The 18104-nt window shown below is 38.6% G+C and overlaps 1 pseudogene; it reads left to right on the top strand.

The window, feature by feature from the left end:
* Positions 1 to 2548: 2548 nt before the first annotated feature.
* LOC118518881 (single-stranded DNA-binding protein, mitochondrial pseudogene) lies at positions 2549 to 2984 on the top strand (annotated as a pseudogene).
* The last annotated feature ends 15120 nt before the right edge of the window (positions 2985 to 18104 follow it).

Genomic DNA, 18104 nt, shown 5'->3' with positions numbered 1-18104 from the left:
CAATAGCAACAGGCACTTTCCCGGCAGCCTCTATAATGTGAGCTGCCTGGAGAGATTTAGACATTTCTACTCTGTGGCTTCTTCAGAGGCATTCAGCAAATCAAACTGTGCTACCCATTTGGTGACAGAGTGACCATTAGCTGGAACATGGCCTTCTCCTTTTTGGTGCCAGCTTTCTTGTGGGCTGCTTTGTGCAAGGACCCAAGCCTGAATCTCAGGAATGATTGCCGAGGTTGGGCTTTGGATTGATACCACCTCTGGGAACAGAAACGTACTTCTTAGAATTGCCCAAACCCCCCAACACCTGCCCCAACTGTGCCTACCCAGTTGGGCTAAAGAGCACAGATGCCCAGTAATTAGTTGTGCATCTCTCTTGGTATTGTCACCAAGGCAAAGTAAATTCTTAAAAGTCTTGCCTCATCTGTCTTCTAGAATATAAATTCCTTGGGAACATAAACTATGTCTTGGTTGGGTCTCATTGTGGGCTCTTGATCCAGCCAATTCGCAAATGTTAATTGATGTCTTCATATGTTGGTCAGGATGGGTGCCTTATGCTTTATAGTTAGTTAACTCTAACAACCATTTTCCCTAAAATGAAAGATTGATGATTATAGGGAGACTTTGTGTACTTTGGAACACATTGCAGAAATAATCTATTTATGCTAATTATCATGTCTCATTCCATAACATTTTCACAAAGTGAAATATTGATTTTTAAAAATAAAAATAACCTTGAAAAAGTGATAGGTAACATATTCTGCACAGAACTGATAAAGAATTATTTTTGATTAATCTCATTACATAAATATATTTGAGAAAATATGTATTTTGCAAAGGTTTATTTTTTTATAAATTCTTCTCAGGGTTATATTTTTCTAAGCACTCTGATTTAGAAAAAAAAAAGGTCATCATAATGTCTTATTTCAAAATAAATTATTAAGTTAAACAAAATTTGGAGTTAAAGTGTTGATGCCAGGATATTCATCCATCTCAGCCACAGCCAAGAGCTTTCATTATGGGCCGAGTTCTTGAGAAAACCTGTATGTCTTAGGACTGTTTATGTCATTGCCCCTTTGGACATTTTCAATATTTTAATTATGAACTTTAAATTTGTTTATCTCACAACTGTATTCTATGTAGCAACTGAACATGAATTGTAACCAGCTGGAGGAAAGAAATAGAAATATACTGTGATAGGGGCGCCTGGGTGGCTCAGTTGTTAAGCATCTGCCTTCTGCTCAGGTCATGATCCCAGGGTCCTGGGATCGAGCCCCGCATCGGGCTCCCTGCTCGGCAGGAAGCCTGCTTCTCCCTCTCGCACTCCCCTGCTTGTGTTCCCTCTCTCGCTGTGTCTCTCTCTGTCAAATAAATAAATAAAATCTTAAAAAAAAAAAAAAGAAATATACTGTGATAACCTCTAAATATAAAAATATCAATACATCAGTGTTGATAGTCAATAACAAGTGAGTTAGAAGCTATTAAATATGACCATTAGATAATTTCTCAAGTTCGATAGTTTTCATAATCTATAGAGCAAAATTGTTACTTGTGTCATGACCTAAATTTCAAATTCTGTTTTATAGAAATTAGAAAAAAAGGGGATCAATTATAGAAATAATTAAATCACTTCTGAGGCTTGCCTCTGGAATAAAATCCCTGGAAGTTTTCTGTTCTTTTCCAACTCTACAGTATCCTAGGTTCCCAACGATAAGCCCATAGGGCATCAGAATAGTTGATCAATGATAAAATATAATGGTTCTCAAACTGTTACGAGAAAGTGTAGCGTCCTGTGGAAGTATATCACTGACTACTGCAACAGCAGAGAGAGGCCAAAGACTCAAGGACCCCAACTCTCCCATGACTTTCCAGCCAAGTGGTGCCATGTTTGTCTGTTTTATAGATTGTCCTTCCATCTGAAAGTTCTTTCTTTTTCTTTTTTTTTTTTTTAAGATTTTATTTATTTGACAGAGAGAGACACAGCGAGAGAGGGAACACAATCAGGGGGTGTGGGAGAGGGAGAAGCAGCCTTCCCACGGAGCAGGGAGCCCGATGCAGGGCTCGATCCCAGGACCCTGAGATCATGACCTGAGCAGAAGGCAGACGCTTAACGACTGAGCCACCCAGGCGCCCCCTGAAAGTTCCTTCTTGGGAACTCACAGGGGATGAGGAGTTCCATTGATAAAACTATTGCATTAATTTGATGATGATTTCATAGTCCAAGTAAAGAATAGGTCAAGTCAGTCATTTATCTTTTTAACTTCTTTTGGCATTCTAGACAAAACATAATTTTAGGTTAGATTTAACTGGTTACTTAAATCAATCCACAAAATAAGAGAGGGATTAATAGAGACCAAAAGGAATGTGTTTGTATCTTTAAGTGATTTAATATACTGAAGAACAGAGATAAAATTGAAGAGGACTAGCAAAGTAAATCAAGTGGTAGAGAAAGAGAAAAGAATGTGAAAGTCAAAAGTCCAGTCCTAGCTCCAAGCTGTTCCAGGTAGAGCATCAGGGAGCAACTACACTCTAGCAAAAGCAAATAGAAGCCATGTTTTGAAGACCTGTATTACAGGCATTTCATGAGTTTGTAAGACATGAATCTGAAATAGCTAGCAGCTTGGTTCTCAAAAGATCTCTGAATCATGTGCAGTTACTTAGGTGAATGGGTCAGGATCTCATCATGAGACAGGTGGAAGGGAAAAACCCAGCCAATATTTTCTCTAGCAACGAATGAGATATGCAATCGGGAAATTTTCGTGAAACATACCAAATGGGTGATGTCAGTCAAAAGACAATAAGGCACAGAATTTCAGTATTCTGATCAGGTCTCAGAGATGCGGCACATTGGTATGTGAAAAAGGGGTCCCAAACATATGCAGAAGGGGAGGTAGACGATGGTGAATACACAGATAAAAACAATGTGAGCAACAACAATCATGGCTAATAACATATTTCTGAGTGACCAAACCAAAGACAAGGCATAGATAGACTGGACAATTCTTCTTTGGCCATTGTTTAGTACAGCCTCATTTCCAAATCATGTAGAGTCTTTATAGTTCCTAAGGACAAGAATTAACATATTCTTTTATATATAAATTTTAAAAAGAGCTGAAAGTCCAGAGGGGAAAAAATGTAAAAATATGTTTTCACTTCAAGCTTTGATTTAGATATTTAAAGTGGGAAATGTTATTTTTTTAACAGTGATTTAGGCTTATCACTGCCAAGATTTTTCATGGCTCTTGTAATCTGAGATTATAAACTAAAAATAGAAGAAAAGAGGCTTACCTGGGAAACAAGACCCAAAGGAGTGTAGACTGTAATAAAGCATGAGGCTTCCCCAGGAATCAAGGTCTTTCTCTGTCTAGTAGAAATTTCAGTTTACTCTTTTACCACATTATTCCCTCAACAAGTATTTACTAAGGCTTTGCAATGTGCCAATTTATTCTAGGTCCAGGAAAATATGATGAATGGCTTTATTGTCTCCATTAGAGAAAAGGAAAGTAATATAGTTGGAAATCTTTGAACCCCCACTCTTATCCCACCTTCTAGGTTTCGACAGTTCTTTCTAATATTTTTTACAAGTATTTATCACATTTTTTTTAAGTAGAGTTATTTTTTCATGTGTTAAAGGTACCTTAAAGGTACAAACCATGTCATGCTCCTTGAGCCCTGATATGTTGTCTTCTACACAGCGGGTATTCAATATATGTTTAGTGAATTAAATGTTTAAAAAACATAGATATCACTTAAATTTTCATAAAACACACCTTCAATAGTGATTGTAGAGCAGGCAGAGGATGAACTTTCATTTACTTGCTATTGTACTAGGACACCATGTTACACAGTACCTTTCCTCAAAGAGCTATCATATTATTTCATTTATTTTCACAAGTGGCCTCAAAGGTGAGTAGAGACAGGTATTATTAACTTTATTTCTTTGAGGGGGGGAGGAGCAGAAGGAGAGGAAGAGAGAGAATCTCAAGCAGGCTCGCTCCATACCCAGCATGGAGCCAGACCTGGGGTTCAATCTCATGACCCTGAGATCATAACCTGAGCCGAAATCAAGAGTCGGATGCTTAACCAACCAAGCCATCCAGGTGCATCCTTAACTCTACTTTAAATATGGAACAGATCAGTAGCTGAAATCATACTAAATATCATTTATTTTATAGGAGAGAAATCCAGGTCAAGAATACAGTTTTCAGGGTGCCTGGGTGGCTCAGTTGGTTAAGCGACTGCCTTCGGCTCAGGTCATGATCCTGGAGTCCCTGGATCGAGTCCCGCATCGGGCTCCCTGTACAGCAGGGAGTCTGCTTCTCCCTTTGGCCCTCCCCCATCTCATGCTCTCTCTCTCTCTCATTCTCTGTCTCAAATAAATAAATAAAATCTTTAAAAAAAAAAAAAGAATGCAGTTTTCATACCTCATACTTCAGTTGGTTTTTTTTTTTCCATAAGTTTCCACTATCTAATTATTAGTCAATGTGCCTGGCCAGCCACTCTCTCTATTTTGGTCATTTAGGTTGATTATATAGGGAGAGAAAACCTCACATTACTGTTCGCACACCAGATAATTCTTGCCAAATATCTTTTTGAATGATCAGATCTGTATGTCAGTGAAGATCGCTTGAGAGTTACTTAATGCCATGTTCAGACATGAGATGCTTATACTGCATACAGATGTGCCAGATGGTGAGAAATAAAAACATCACCTTTTCATCTGTTTATACAATACATATTTTAGAATATTTAAAATATGTATTATGTGCTAGGCACTGGGCAAAACTTCGAGTTTACAGTGTAGTGGGGAGATAAAAAAATAAGCAAGCAAACGCTTAGTGTGTTTAATTTAATAAAAATTATTAAATTCAAAATGCAATGAAAGAATCAAATGTAGTACTATGACAGAGAACAAGGTGGAGAAGAAACCTATTAAGAAAGTGTAATTAATCCTGTATCACCCTTAGGAAGTGATAATTAAGCTGCGAAGGATCCAGCCATGTGAAATTCCAGAAAAAGCATTTCATAAAGAAAGAATAGAATGAAAAAATATTATAAAGTGGGTGAAATCCTAGAAATGAAAGTAAAAGGCAATGTGACCAGAACATAGTGAAAGATAATGAGTTGAGATTCTAGAGATAAGGAAGAGTCACTCCACACCAGGCCTCTTAGGCCAGTATATGAAGTTTGGATTTAACTCAAAGTGCAATGGAAATCCTTTGAAATATTTTAAAGCAGACAAGTAGCAAAATTTATTTTGAAAGATCATCCTGGATGCTACAAGGAGAATAGATTGCAGGGAAAGGGTCAGTTAACAGAGTAGGGAAGCTTGGGAGATTGTTGAAGTAGCTCCAAGTACGACTATATTTATATGGCTTAAATTAGAGTGCTGGTAATTGTGGAGAGCAGTGAAATATGAGATGTAATTTGTTAGTAAAACGTGCAGGACTTATTAATAGATTAGAAGTGCAGGGATTGGGAGAAGAAAGAATAAAGGATTTTTTCCAGGTCTCGGGAGTAAGCAGTGAGGAGAAAGGTTGAACCATTTATTGACATGAAGAAGACTGTGGATGGAATAGGATCAGAAGACCAAGGCTAACTATGGGTTGTTCCTAGAATATCCAGACGAAGATATCAAATGGAGAGTTATATACATATTGGTGGTCTAAGAAAAGGTTGGGCCCAGAGATATAAATCATAAGTCACCAGGATACAGATGGCATTTAAATCTGTGGACACATGAAATCTACTACTGAATAAGGCCTTTATAGGGAAAAAAAGGTCTATTACCAAACACTGAAGAGCCCAAACACTTAGAGATCAGTAGAGAGGGGAGGAATCAGTAAGAGAGGCTGAGAAGAACAAAGGGATAGGAAAAAACTAGGAAACAGAGACATTACCAAGGAAGAGAAGGAGGCTGCAGGAGGATCCTCAGTGTCAAAGTACAAGGAGGACAGAAAGCATAGACTAGATTTGGCAACATGGATATGTCAGAGATCTTAACAAGAATGGTTTGGGAGAGATGCTGGAGGCAGAAACCAGACTGGACCAGATTTGGCGAATGAAGAGCACCGGACATAGGGCTTAGAGAACTCTTTGGAAAAGGTTAGCAGTAGAAGGACCATTCATGCGTTTGAGTCTTTTATTCATGTCGCTCATTAAATTAATTAAGCAAAGAATATCTAATTCTAGCAATGAAATTTTCTGATGATACCTTCAAGATATATGAGTTGCAAAATGTGCTTGGAAGTAATGGAACGACTTGATCTGACATACAGAATTGTTGACAGCCAAATAATTGTAAAAGAATGTCCAAAAAACGATAATTTTTGTTTCAGAACAGTTGATTGTAGGCCATTTTTCTGTCAGTAGTTAAAAGAAAGGACTAATTGTCTATTGAGAATTTTGCTAGCATTTATTAATAAAACCTAATCATGAAAAAATAAGAATATATGTACCCTTTTTATCTCAGTGACAGGAAGCATATATATAATTCAACTAGGAGTTGCTTGGCGTCACTGAGGAGCACAGTCAGTGCTAAGCTAAAATATTTGTTCTCAAGATGCTTAAATGGAGACGTGACATCAGCACTTTTAAATTATACAGCAGGATCAGCATGAATGATAGATTAAGATCTGTGAGAGTTTGAAGAAGCATGAAGATACATTCCTTATGTGTTTTAATTAAACTTATATGTTAAACAACAAAATTTTATGGATCTGAGCCTTTATATAACTATGACAAAACTGTAGAATACAAGTTAAAATAGATGCTTCATTGAGCCAGGGATATATTGTGAATGTTATAATGAAACCTCACTCTCGTATAAAAAGATATGATTTTCCTGCCAAGCTGTGCCTTTCAGAAGCATGGTGACACAATCTTTTCCAACATTTCCTTTTTATCCAGATAAAAGTTCTACAGGGAATATCATCTATTACAAAAGGAACAAAATTAAGTCCTGTAGCTGTTAGTAGTCTTTCAGTTGCAAGTGACAGAAGACAGAACTCAAAATGGCCAGTGGAAGAGGTAATCCCCCCTGAATGACATGACAAGAAATGAGAGATGGAGCCTTTACAAAGGTACTCCTAGGAAGGTGGACAATGGATATTATGCCATAAATAAGGAAGTTGCATTCCAACCAAACAGGATCAAAACCACATTATTGACTAACCTTTCTAAAAATTTTCATGGGTTGTAGAGATAAAGACTAGAGAATAAAAACTATCTTTTCATTAGAATAAGCTACCGCTAAGATAAAATGCCTTATCTAGGTCAATTCCTTTGAGAAAGTAAAACTTTAATTTTTTTTAAAAAATGATTTTAGGTATCTTTACTGAAATAAAGAGATTTCCTACTGTTCTAATTAGCTTCTCATGTGCTTCCCCAGAGATTTTTCTGATGTATAAACAAGTGTAGTACATGAAAGGTTTACCTATATATTTAGAAATAATTGCCATAAGTCTGAATTTCTATCAGGGAACTAAAACTATATATAAATTACTCTGACCTATCTTTCGTCTATAAGCAGTGGGTTATCTACTAGTTAGTATCTTCCTAATTAAATGATCTTTCAAGTTCTTCTCACTCTTAAAGGTAGAATTCCTAAATCTGTGTTATTTCAAGTAGAATACAACACAGATTATATTTTCATTTTTACCTAGGAAGGCTTGTATTAGCTAATCAAAGGAAATGAAACTGTGTAAGATTTATACCATATTGACTTTACAATATGTATATATGAAAAAGTCCTCATGTGTGTATACATATGGTATCTTCTCAACTTGGAAAATATCTCTGGATGACAATCCTTGTACTAAATGATGAATGAACAGAGATACTTTTTAATTTCCACATTTACCATCTTTGGGGTTTTTTATGTTAATTCCAGTATAGTTAATATACAGTGTTACATTAGTTCCAGGTATACAATATAGAGTCCACAATTCTGTACTTTACTCAGTGCTTATCATGACAAGCATACTCTTAATCCCCTTCACCTACTTCACCTTTCTCCCCACCCAACTCCTCTCTGGTAACCATCGGTTTGTTCTCTATAGTTAATAGTTAAGAGTCTGATTTTTAGTTTGTCTCTTTTTTTTCCCCTCTGTTTTGTTTCTTAAATTCCACATATCAATGAAATCATATGGTATTTGTCTTTCTCTGACTGACTTATTTCACTTAGCATTATACCCTCTTGATCCCATCCACACTGTTGCAAATGGCAAGATTTCGTTCTTTTTTATGGCTGAGTAATATTCCCTTGTATATATGTACCACTTCTTTATCCATTCATCTGTTGATGGACACTTGGGTTGCTTCCATAATTTGGCTATTGTAAATAACGCTGCAATAAACATAGGGATGCATATATCTTTTTGAATTAGTGTTTTGTATTATTTGGATAAATACCTAATAACGGAATTAATGAATCAAATGGTAATTCTATTTTTAATTTTTTGAGGAAGGTCCATACTGTTTTCCATAGTGGCAGTACTAGTTTTCATTCTCACCAACAGTGCACGAGGGTTCCTTTTTCCTCACATCCTTGCCAACACTTCTTGTTTCTTCTGTATCTGATTATAAACAGGTATGAGGTAATACCTCATTGTGGTTTTGATTGGCATTTCCCTGATGATTAGTGATGTTGAGCATCTTTTCAAGTGTTTGTTGGCCATCTATATGTCTTCTTGAGAGAAATATCTGTTCATGTCTTCTGCCCATTTTTAATTGGATTATTTGTGCTTTGGTGTTGAATTGTATAAGTTCTTTATATATTTTGGATACTGACACTTTATGGGTTATATATCACTTGCAAATATCTTCTCCCATTGAGTAAACTGTCTTTTAGTTAAGTTGATTATTTCCTTCACTGTACAGAAGCTTTTTATTTGATGTAGTCCCAATAGTTTATTTTTGGTTTTGTTTTTCTTGCCTCAGGAGACCATATCTAGAAAAATGTTGCTATGGCCGATGTCAGAGAAATTACTGCCTGTGCTCTCTTCTAGGATTTTTATGGTTTCAGGTCTCATATTTAGGTCTTTTAAACAATTTTGAGTTTATTTTTGTGTATGGTGTAAGAACGTGGTCTGGTTTCATTCTTTTGTATGTTACCTGTCCAGTTTTCCCAACACCATTTTGTTGAAGAGACTATCTTTTTTCCTTTGCATATTTTTGCCTCCTTTATCAAAAATTAATTGGCCATACAATCATGAGTTTATTTCTGGGCTCTCTATTCTGTTCTATTGATCTATGTGTCTATTTTTATGCCAGTATTCTACTGTTTAGTACAGGTTTGTAGTAAATCTTGATATCTGAGATTGTGATACCTCCAGTTTTGTTCTTCTTTTTCAAGATTGCTTTAGCTATTTGTATCTTTTGTGGTTCTATACAAATTTTAAGATTATTTGGTCTAGTTCTGTGAAAAATGCTGTTGGTACTTTGATAGGGATTGCATTAAATCTGTACATTGCTTTGGGTAGTATAGACATTTTAACAATATTTGTTTTTCCAATTCCTGAGCATGAATATCTTTCCATTTGTTTGTGTCATCTTCAATTTCTTTCATCAATGTTTTATAATTTTCAGAATACGGGTCTTTCACCTCTTTGGTTAAGTTTATTCCTAGGTATTTCATTAATTTTGGTGCAATTGTAAATGGGATTGTTTTCTTAATTTCTTTTTCTGCTACTTCATTATTAATGTATAGACATGCAATAGATTTCTATACATTGATTTTGTATCCTGCGAACCTACTGAACTCATTTATCAGTTCTTTTCATTTTTTTGGTAGTCTTTTGGGTTTTCTGTATAGAGTATCATGTCAACTGCAAATAGTGAAAGTTTTAATTCTTCCTTACCAATTTAGATGCCTTCCTTACCAATTTTATTTCTTTTTGCTCTCCGATTGCTGTAGCTAGGACTTCTAGGACTATGTTGAATAAAAGTGGTGAGAGTGGATATCCTTGTCTTGTTCCTGACCTTAGAGGAAAAGCTCTCAGTTTTTCCCCATTGAAGATGATATTAGCTGTGGGGTTGTTTTTTTTATATATATATATAACCTTTATTATGTTCAGGTATATTCCCTCTAGACCTATGTTGTTGAGGGTTTTTATCATGAATGGATGTGTTGATTGGTTTGCGAATATCAAACCACCCTTGCATCCTGGGAATAAATCCCACTTGGTTGTGGTGAATGATTTCTTTTAATATATTGTTGGATTTGGTTTGCTAGTATTTTGTTGAGGATTTTTGCATCTATGTTCATCAGAGATATTGGCCTGTAGTTCTCTTTTATTGTCATGTCATTATCTGGTTTTGGTATCAGGGTAATGCTGGCCTCTTAGGATGAATTTGGAAACTTTCCTTCTTCAATTTTTTTGGAATAGTTTGAGAATAGGTATTAACACTTTAGATGTTTGATAGAATTCACCTGTGAAGCCATCGGCTCCTAGATTTCTGTTTGTTGGGAATTTTTTTTATTACTGCTCATTTCATTGCTGGTAATCAGTCTGTTCAAATTTTCTATTTCCTTCTGGCTTGGTTTTGGGAGGTTATATGTTTCTAGGAATTTATCCCTTTCTTCGAGGTTGTCTAATTTGTTGGCAGATAATTTTTTATAATATTTTCTGTGGTGTTGTTATTTCTCCTCTCTCACTTCTGATTTTATTTGAGTCCTCTTTTTTTTCCTCAGTGAGTCTGGCTAAAGGTTTATCAATTTTGTTGTTCCTTTTAGGGGGGCTTGGGTGGCTTGGTCTGTTAAGCATCCAACTCTTGATTTCAGCTCAGGTCAAGAGATCAAGCCCCGCATCAGGCTCCGTACTCAGTGGGGAGCCTGCCTGAGATTCTTTCCATCTCCCTCTGCCCCTCCCCCTGCTCTCATGCTCTCTCCCTCTCTAAAATAAATAAATAAATCTTTTTAAAAAATTGTTGATCTTTTCAAAGAACCAGCTCCTGGTTTCATTGATCTGTTCTATTGGGCTTTTTTTTTTTTTTTTAGTTTCTATTTCGTTTATTTCTGCTCTAATCTTTATTATTTCTTTCCTTCCCTGGTTTTGGGTTTTGTTTTTCTTTATCAAGCTCCTTTAGGTGTAAGGTTAGGTTGTTTATTTGAGATTTTTCTTGCTTCTTGATAGGCCAGTATTGCTCTAAATTTCTCTCTTAGAACTGATTTTGCTGCATCCCAAAGATTTTGGACTGATGTGTTTTCATTTTCATTTGTCTCCATGTATTTTTTTATTTCTAGCTTGATTTCTTGGTTAAGCCATTCATTGTTTAGTAGCGTGTTATTTAACCTCCATGTATTGTGCTCCTTCCAAATTTTTTCTCATGGTTGATTTCTAGTTTCACAGTGTTGTGATCAAAAAAGGTGCATGGTAATGACTTCAGTCTTTTTACATTTGTTGAAACTTGTTTTGTGGCCTAAGATGTGACCTATTCTGAAGAATGTTCATGGTACACTTGAAAACAATGTATATCTGCTGTGTGTTGCATGTGCACTACTGTTGTGACTAAGCCATGTTTGCCTTCAGTCCAGTTGTCTGCAATGGCTCTCTGCCTGTTGTGGGCAGGGGTTGGCCCCTATGTTGTTAATGGGCCAGTCTAGGGCCACCTTGGGCTTGAGTTGAGTCAGATCAGTCATTTGCCAGAGATGTGGCAGCACCAAACTGCCAGGGCTGGTTGTACTGCCATGCTCATGGCACCACTTTGGATGCGCTCCGGCCAAGGGTATATTAGAGGGGGCGAGTCCTCAAGAGAGAATGGGGGGTGGCGGGGGGGGGAGCACTGGTCTGCTGTGGGAAGGGAGCTGCAGCCACCCGAGAAAACTCCTGTCCAGGCTGAGATGCAAGTGGCATTTCCGCAGGAGAACACGAGGGCAGGTTGTGTGGTGCCAGCAAGGTCTATGTCAGTCCTCTGCAGGAGGAGACCTGCAGCTGCCAAGGAAAACTCTACTGGGAGGGGGCATTTCTGCAGAAGAATGCAGGCTCGGGCATGCAGTTGTAGCAAGGTTTGCACAGGTTTGTTGTGAGAGGAGACTTGGCGCCGAGGCCATGATGGAGAGGGCAATCCAAAAAAGTGCAAGGAGGTGGGGCACGCTGATATCTAGTTAGCTGGAGAGTGTGGGTGCAGCACTGTTTCCTGCAGGTGGCCATGTGTTTATTCTGGGGATGGGGATGGCAAATGGTGCCTAGCAGCTCTTTTGTTCCTGGAGAAGTCTCCCAAAGATCCCTGCCCCTCCAACACATGCTCTGAGATTAGTAAGCATATCTCCCTTCCATGTACCCCAGGTGTTTTTCAAACTGCCACTTTTATGCTGTATGTCCATGGGGCTGTTTGTTTTGCTGTCTCTTTAAGGGTGGGGGACTCAGTTTCCTATCACTGTCCCTACTCTCCCAGAGCCAAGCGTCCTGAGTTTTAAAGTTCCCAGTGTTAAGCCCCACTGATTGTTGGGCTCCTCTGGTTTTGGAAGTCAAATGTTAGGGGCATTCGTCTTACCCATGCAGGATCCCCATGCCTAGGGTACCTGGCTTGAGGATCTGCTCCTCTCCTCTCTCTACACCCACTGCGTCCCTCCCTTCCTTGGACAGCCCCTCAGGTCTGTTTGTCTTTCCACCCCATCGCTGCCCTTCCTGCCCTCTTCAGTGTGGCCTCTCTCTCTACATTTAGCTGTAGAGAGTTTGTTCTGGCAGTCCTTGCGTCATTTTCTGGTTTACTTATACTGATGTATGTGCTATCTAGTTATATCCATGGGAAGAGGTGACCTTAGGATCCTCTTACTAGGCATCTTCCCACTTTCTCCCACCATCTTATGGTTTTAATCCCATTTTCAAAAGTTAGATATTTTAAAAGTAGTTAAGACCCTGTTTCTCTTCTCTAACATTCCCCCCACTTTGCCTTTTATCTGGTGATGTTAGATCATCTGTGGCCACTTTGGCAATCTAGCTAAGGGGATATTCAGTGGTTACAGTTAGCTCACATATGAAGAAGATTGATATAGAATTCCTAAAATTTGACAGCTACTAAAAATGTATGTGACATAACCAATAACAATTTGTGAAACTATATTATCAATAAAAACAAAAACACAAAATTCTTTGCTTCTGGCCATGGCAGAGTAATGGGCTACAGACTTACCCTTGCCATAAAGACAACCATATCACTGGACAAATAGGTGACAGAACTGCTTTCAGGCATTAGACTATGAACAGAATTGTAATTCTTGAGAGAGGGACAGCTCTAGGGGTGAGTCACCCTTTTGCCCTGGTTTCCTATCAGAGAGCATCGTCCCTTCCTGAAGCAGGGAGTTGAGGCCCAAGCAGAAAGCAATGGTCTTGCTGAGCCATGGTAGATTGGCTGGACTTTGCTGAGCAGGATATCAGAAGGGCAGGAGCTAGAAGAAGAAGCAGATATGGCATCCCCATAGGGCTTTGGAGGGGGCTGGGCTGCACATGTGCAGAACAAAATTCTGCAAGGCCTAACAGATAGGAGTGGCTCTGAGGTCAAAAACTGAACGGAGAGGCCACATATTGTACAGTCCTGGGAAATGTCGAGTTCTTACCCAGAGTGGACAGACCTTGCTAAACCTCGAAGTCATTTAGTTGAGACCCAAAAAAGCTGCACATAAGAGCCATGCTGTAGGACAAAGAACAAAATACTCAAGAAGAGCAAAAGATGTGATAATGTCAGGGCCTAATCCATATGTGTATTAAATTAAAAAGCTTCAAAGTGAAGAAGCAGTGTATCTCTGTAAGTTGGCAACTAACAGAGGCAGAGATTCCTGGGAGGCCTGTCATCAGTTAGTGTCAGGAAAGTCAAGGTTCAGCCACCAGCAGGATGGGGTTTAGGACAGGGCTCTAGCCCTGAGAACAGCCTGAGAGAGAGCATGCTAGCATTCAGGACGTGAGAAACTTGACATCAAAACAGAACCCCAGTCATGACAACAGGACCCCAATTAAGAGAACTTGGGCACATGTTAGGATCAGACCAACAGCAATTGGGACACTTTGGAGAGAGAATTATTTTGCACTTCCTGTGTCCAAGCAGAGTTAGCTAGATTAGCAGCTAAGTGGTTCCAAACATGAGGATCTAAATGGCGGGGGAAGATGGGGAGATCATACAATCAATGAAGGGAGGAAGCTTGGTGACCATAAGTCTAGGTTTGGAGGAGATAACCATGGCCATACCTGGACAGGAGAGGCCTAAATGGCATGAAGGGAGAAGAAACACAGGGTAAGATCAGGTGGGCAGAGGCTGTGAGATCCTCTGATCAGAGAGGACAGGCTAGAACTAGGAAGGCAGCTTGCCTCCAATGCAAAATTGCCTTGGGGGAACCATCCTGAGTTTTCTTTCTGCTGTTTTGAATGCACAGAGTCTGCTTCCTAATTAGGACCATGTGTCACTCACAGACCAGGATAACAGTGGCCATTAGATGCTTCTAAAATTACCAACAAGTGTGTATGTGAAAGAATAGAGTTGCATTCCCGAGATGACATTGCCACTCACTAGACTGACATTGTTAATACAGATCAAAGAACTAATTAACAATCAAAGGGAATATTTTTGCCACACAGAACTGTCTAAAGCTGACTGCATCTGAACACCTTGGCAGTCCTAGGAAATCAATCATTAGGAATCTGCTCTGGATCCTTCAGGCCTGACACAGCCTTGCCAGTGATAATTATAAGAGACTGACAAGGCTGAACAACAAAGGAAAGAATAAGCCAATCTCGGTGACTGGGAGTTCTGGAATGCGGGCCTTGCTAGTTGCTTTCGGTAGCAGCAGAGGGTTTTCATGTTTATTTCTGCAAAACCTGCAGAGAAATAAAAAGCAGAAATAAGAGACAAAACTATTGTAAAGGAATAGATTTTTATGGAAAATTATAGATGGAATGATTGTGTATATAAAAACACAAGTAGATGAACTTTCTGATCATCATCAAGATGGTTAGCTACAAAAATGCATGCAAAAGTCAATACCCTTCTAATGTTACCACTTTTATTTCTACCAACTTCCCCCACTCACTGCCTAATCTAGAATTTTATACCCAGGTTTTTATTATTACATTTTAATAATTTATATTATTAATATGCTCTTTAAAATTTGTTTTGAAGTTTATATTTTGATTATGATTGTAATCATTATAATTACTTGCATTATTCATTTAATTGATTTTACTACTCACTGCCAGCGCTCCTATAATATAACTTCACCATTCTCAGTGGCTCTTTATTATGATTCATCCTTTTGTCAGTTTGAGAATATCTCTGAGTAATATCATCAGGGATGGGACTTGTGTACTACGTCTCATGATTTGTGCATATTATATGGTGTCTTTTTGTCACCACTGCTCAAGAAAGGCAATATCCCTGCATGTGGGATCTTTAGTCATTATATTGTCATTGTCTCCCTCACCACTTTAAGTATTGCTCCTAGCATTGCCATCCAGCAGTGGAGACATCCTAGACCCACTTCATCTTTTTCAGCACCAATAATCTGATTTTTCATACTTGAATGTTTGTGAGATATTTTTTCTTTATCCTTTGAAATTCAGATATCTCAGCAGGATGAACCTAAATATTGGCTTCATTTCATTAATGCTGCCTGCTTCTCAGTGAGACTCTTCATTCTGCAGACTCAGCACTTTCTTCAGTTCAGGAAAGTGTTCTATAGTCACAACTTTGATTACTGATTTTTTACCATTGGCTCTGAGCTCATTCGTTTATCTGTTATGTTGGTTCTCCTGAAGCTTTCATGTGTTATCTTTGCTGTCATCATCTTCATATCTTAATTCTTTCCCTCTGTATCCTGGAGCAGTTTCTCAAATGTGTGTCTCCCATCACTGATTCCCTTTTCTGTGGTGTCAGTTTTTATCTTTATTATATCCAATGCATCTTGTGCTTCTCATATGGCAGTTTTTAGTATCACACTAATATTTAATTACCTTGTCTGGCTCTGTTTTCATCTCAGCCTTTTGCCTTATTTCCTCTTTGTTCTTTTTGTTTCAAAGTGTTCGTGTTTTGGATTATTGAAATTATGAAACAACAGCTTTAAAATTTACCTCCATGTGCTACAGTGTATTATTGTCATATTTGCACCAGCATCTTAAATGTTCTTTTCCTTCTATGCCACAAAATCTATTCGTAGATCTCATATCAGTATATATTATTTTCCTATATACTCATCTTTGAGATCAGACATAATATTTGCCCATAATGGGGGAGAGGGCAGGGATTCTTCATGATTCCCTACTATCCATCTGTATCCTCTTAAACTCTCCACTGCAGGCGTTAATCTGGAAACCCCAAGTGATCTGCACATGTCCTTGGCATTGTTCCAGCACTTAGCAATCCCTTATTGAGTGTCTCCGCTGGAATAAGGAGGGGGGTCCCATTCCTGTACCTGGTTAGCCAAATGCATAGACGGATACATATTGTTTGCACAATCAAGAGGGGGGAAACCCAGAGCTAACAAAGGGCAATTTGCCCATGGTTGCCCTTTCTAACTAACACCTTCACATCTCAGAATGAAAAACATTGTTTACACTTCTTTTTTGCCCCCAACTGATGTTAAATTACTAGGAATTTTATTTTTTTTATTTTTTTTTAAGGACTTTATTTATTTATTTGAGAGAGAGAGAGAGAGAGAAACAGCATGAGAGGGGAGAGGGTCAGAGGGAGAAGCAGGCTCCCCGCTGAGCCGGGAGCCCGATGTGGGACTTGATCCCAGGACTCCGGGATCATGACCTGAGCTGAAGGCAGTTGCTTAACCAACTGAGCCACCCAGGCGCCCCTTACTAGGAATTTTAGACCCTCAATGGATATAAAAAGAGAAGCTCACTGGAAAGATCAATATAATAGTAGGGTAAATTGGCCCTAGCTACCTCTGACATTTGGTTGACTAAGATCTTATCTCTTTGTGATAGATGCATTCAATGAGGAGAATGGAAATCTCTCTTGCTTTTCCTGTCTGACTTATATTGTGCCCTAGATCTCCATGATGTCAACATAACTGGAAATCTCTCCTGGGATCTGGCAGAGAATTGGCCACATATTCCTAATGCTGCATGTTTTTATGAATGCATGTATTTCTGTGGCTGTAGTAATATTTAATTGGAATTTGTGACTGTATTTAATCAAGATTAATTTGTGAGTATTTGTATTTAATCAAAAACTGTAAGCCACTGAGATGCTCAGGGTTCCTGGCTGGCTCAGTCGGTTAAACATCTGACTCCTGATTTCAGCTCAGGTTATGGTCTCAGGGTTTGTAAGATCAGGCCCTGCATTGGGCTCTCCACTCACTGTGGAGTCGGCTTGAGATTCTCTTTCTCTCTCTCCCTCTGCCTTTTCCCCCACTCGTGCATGTATGCATTCTCTCAATAAATAAATAAATAAATAAACAAATAAATAAATAACATTAAAAAAAAAAAGAATGAGACATGCTCAAGACTCCTTCCTCCCTCCCTTACTTACATTCTTTCTCCTTCTTGCTCCATCCTGCACATGTTGGAAAGAAGAATCTGATTGATCAGGGGCATCTGGGTAGCTCAGTCAGTTAAGCATCTACCTTTGGCTCAGGTCATGATTCTAGGATCCTGGGATCAAGCCCCACATCAGGCTCCTTGCTCAGTGGGGAGCCTGCTTCTCCCTCTCCCTCTGCCACTCCCCCTGCTTGTGCTCTCTCACTCTCTGTCAAATAAATAAATAAAATCTTTTTTAAAAAAAAGAATCTAACTGATCAGATTCAAAGAGAATGATCAGACCACCATTACTAATAGAAGTAACTATATATTAAAAGGTCTCAGGCACAGTTAAAGCCCCTTTCTCCCACTGCTGGGAAAGTAAGGTTCCCCAGAGTCTGCCTTCCCTGAACCCACCCTCTCACCTTTCTCTTTCACCTGTCCTTTCTCCAACTAGTGGGAGAGTAGTAAGATCCAAACTGCTTTGGACTGGGAAGGGGTACTATCAGCAAGAAACTGAAAAGCCAGGCTCTAGCCCAGTTTTCCACATTAGTGGATTTGGGACACAAACCCAACTGATGGTGAAGTGGCCACTCTTTATGTCTTTATCACTTTTTAGAACTATACAAAGTGGAGAAGCAGTGATTTGAA

The sequence above is a fragment of the Halichoerus grypus genome, chromosome 14 (assembly GCF_964656455.1).
Source record: "Halichoerus grypus chromosome 14, mHalGry1.hap1.1, whole genome shotgun sequence".
Lineage (NCBI taxonomy): Eukaryota > Metazoa > Chordata > Mammalia > Carnivora > Phocidae > Halichoerus > Halichoerus grypus.
Note: the sequence above shows the minus strand (reverse complement) of the source record. Positions and strands in the feature narration are given on the sequence as shown.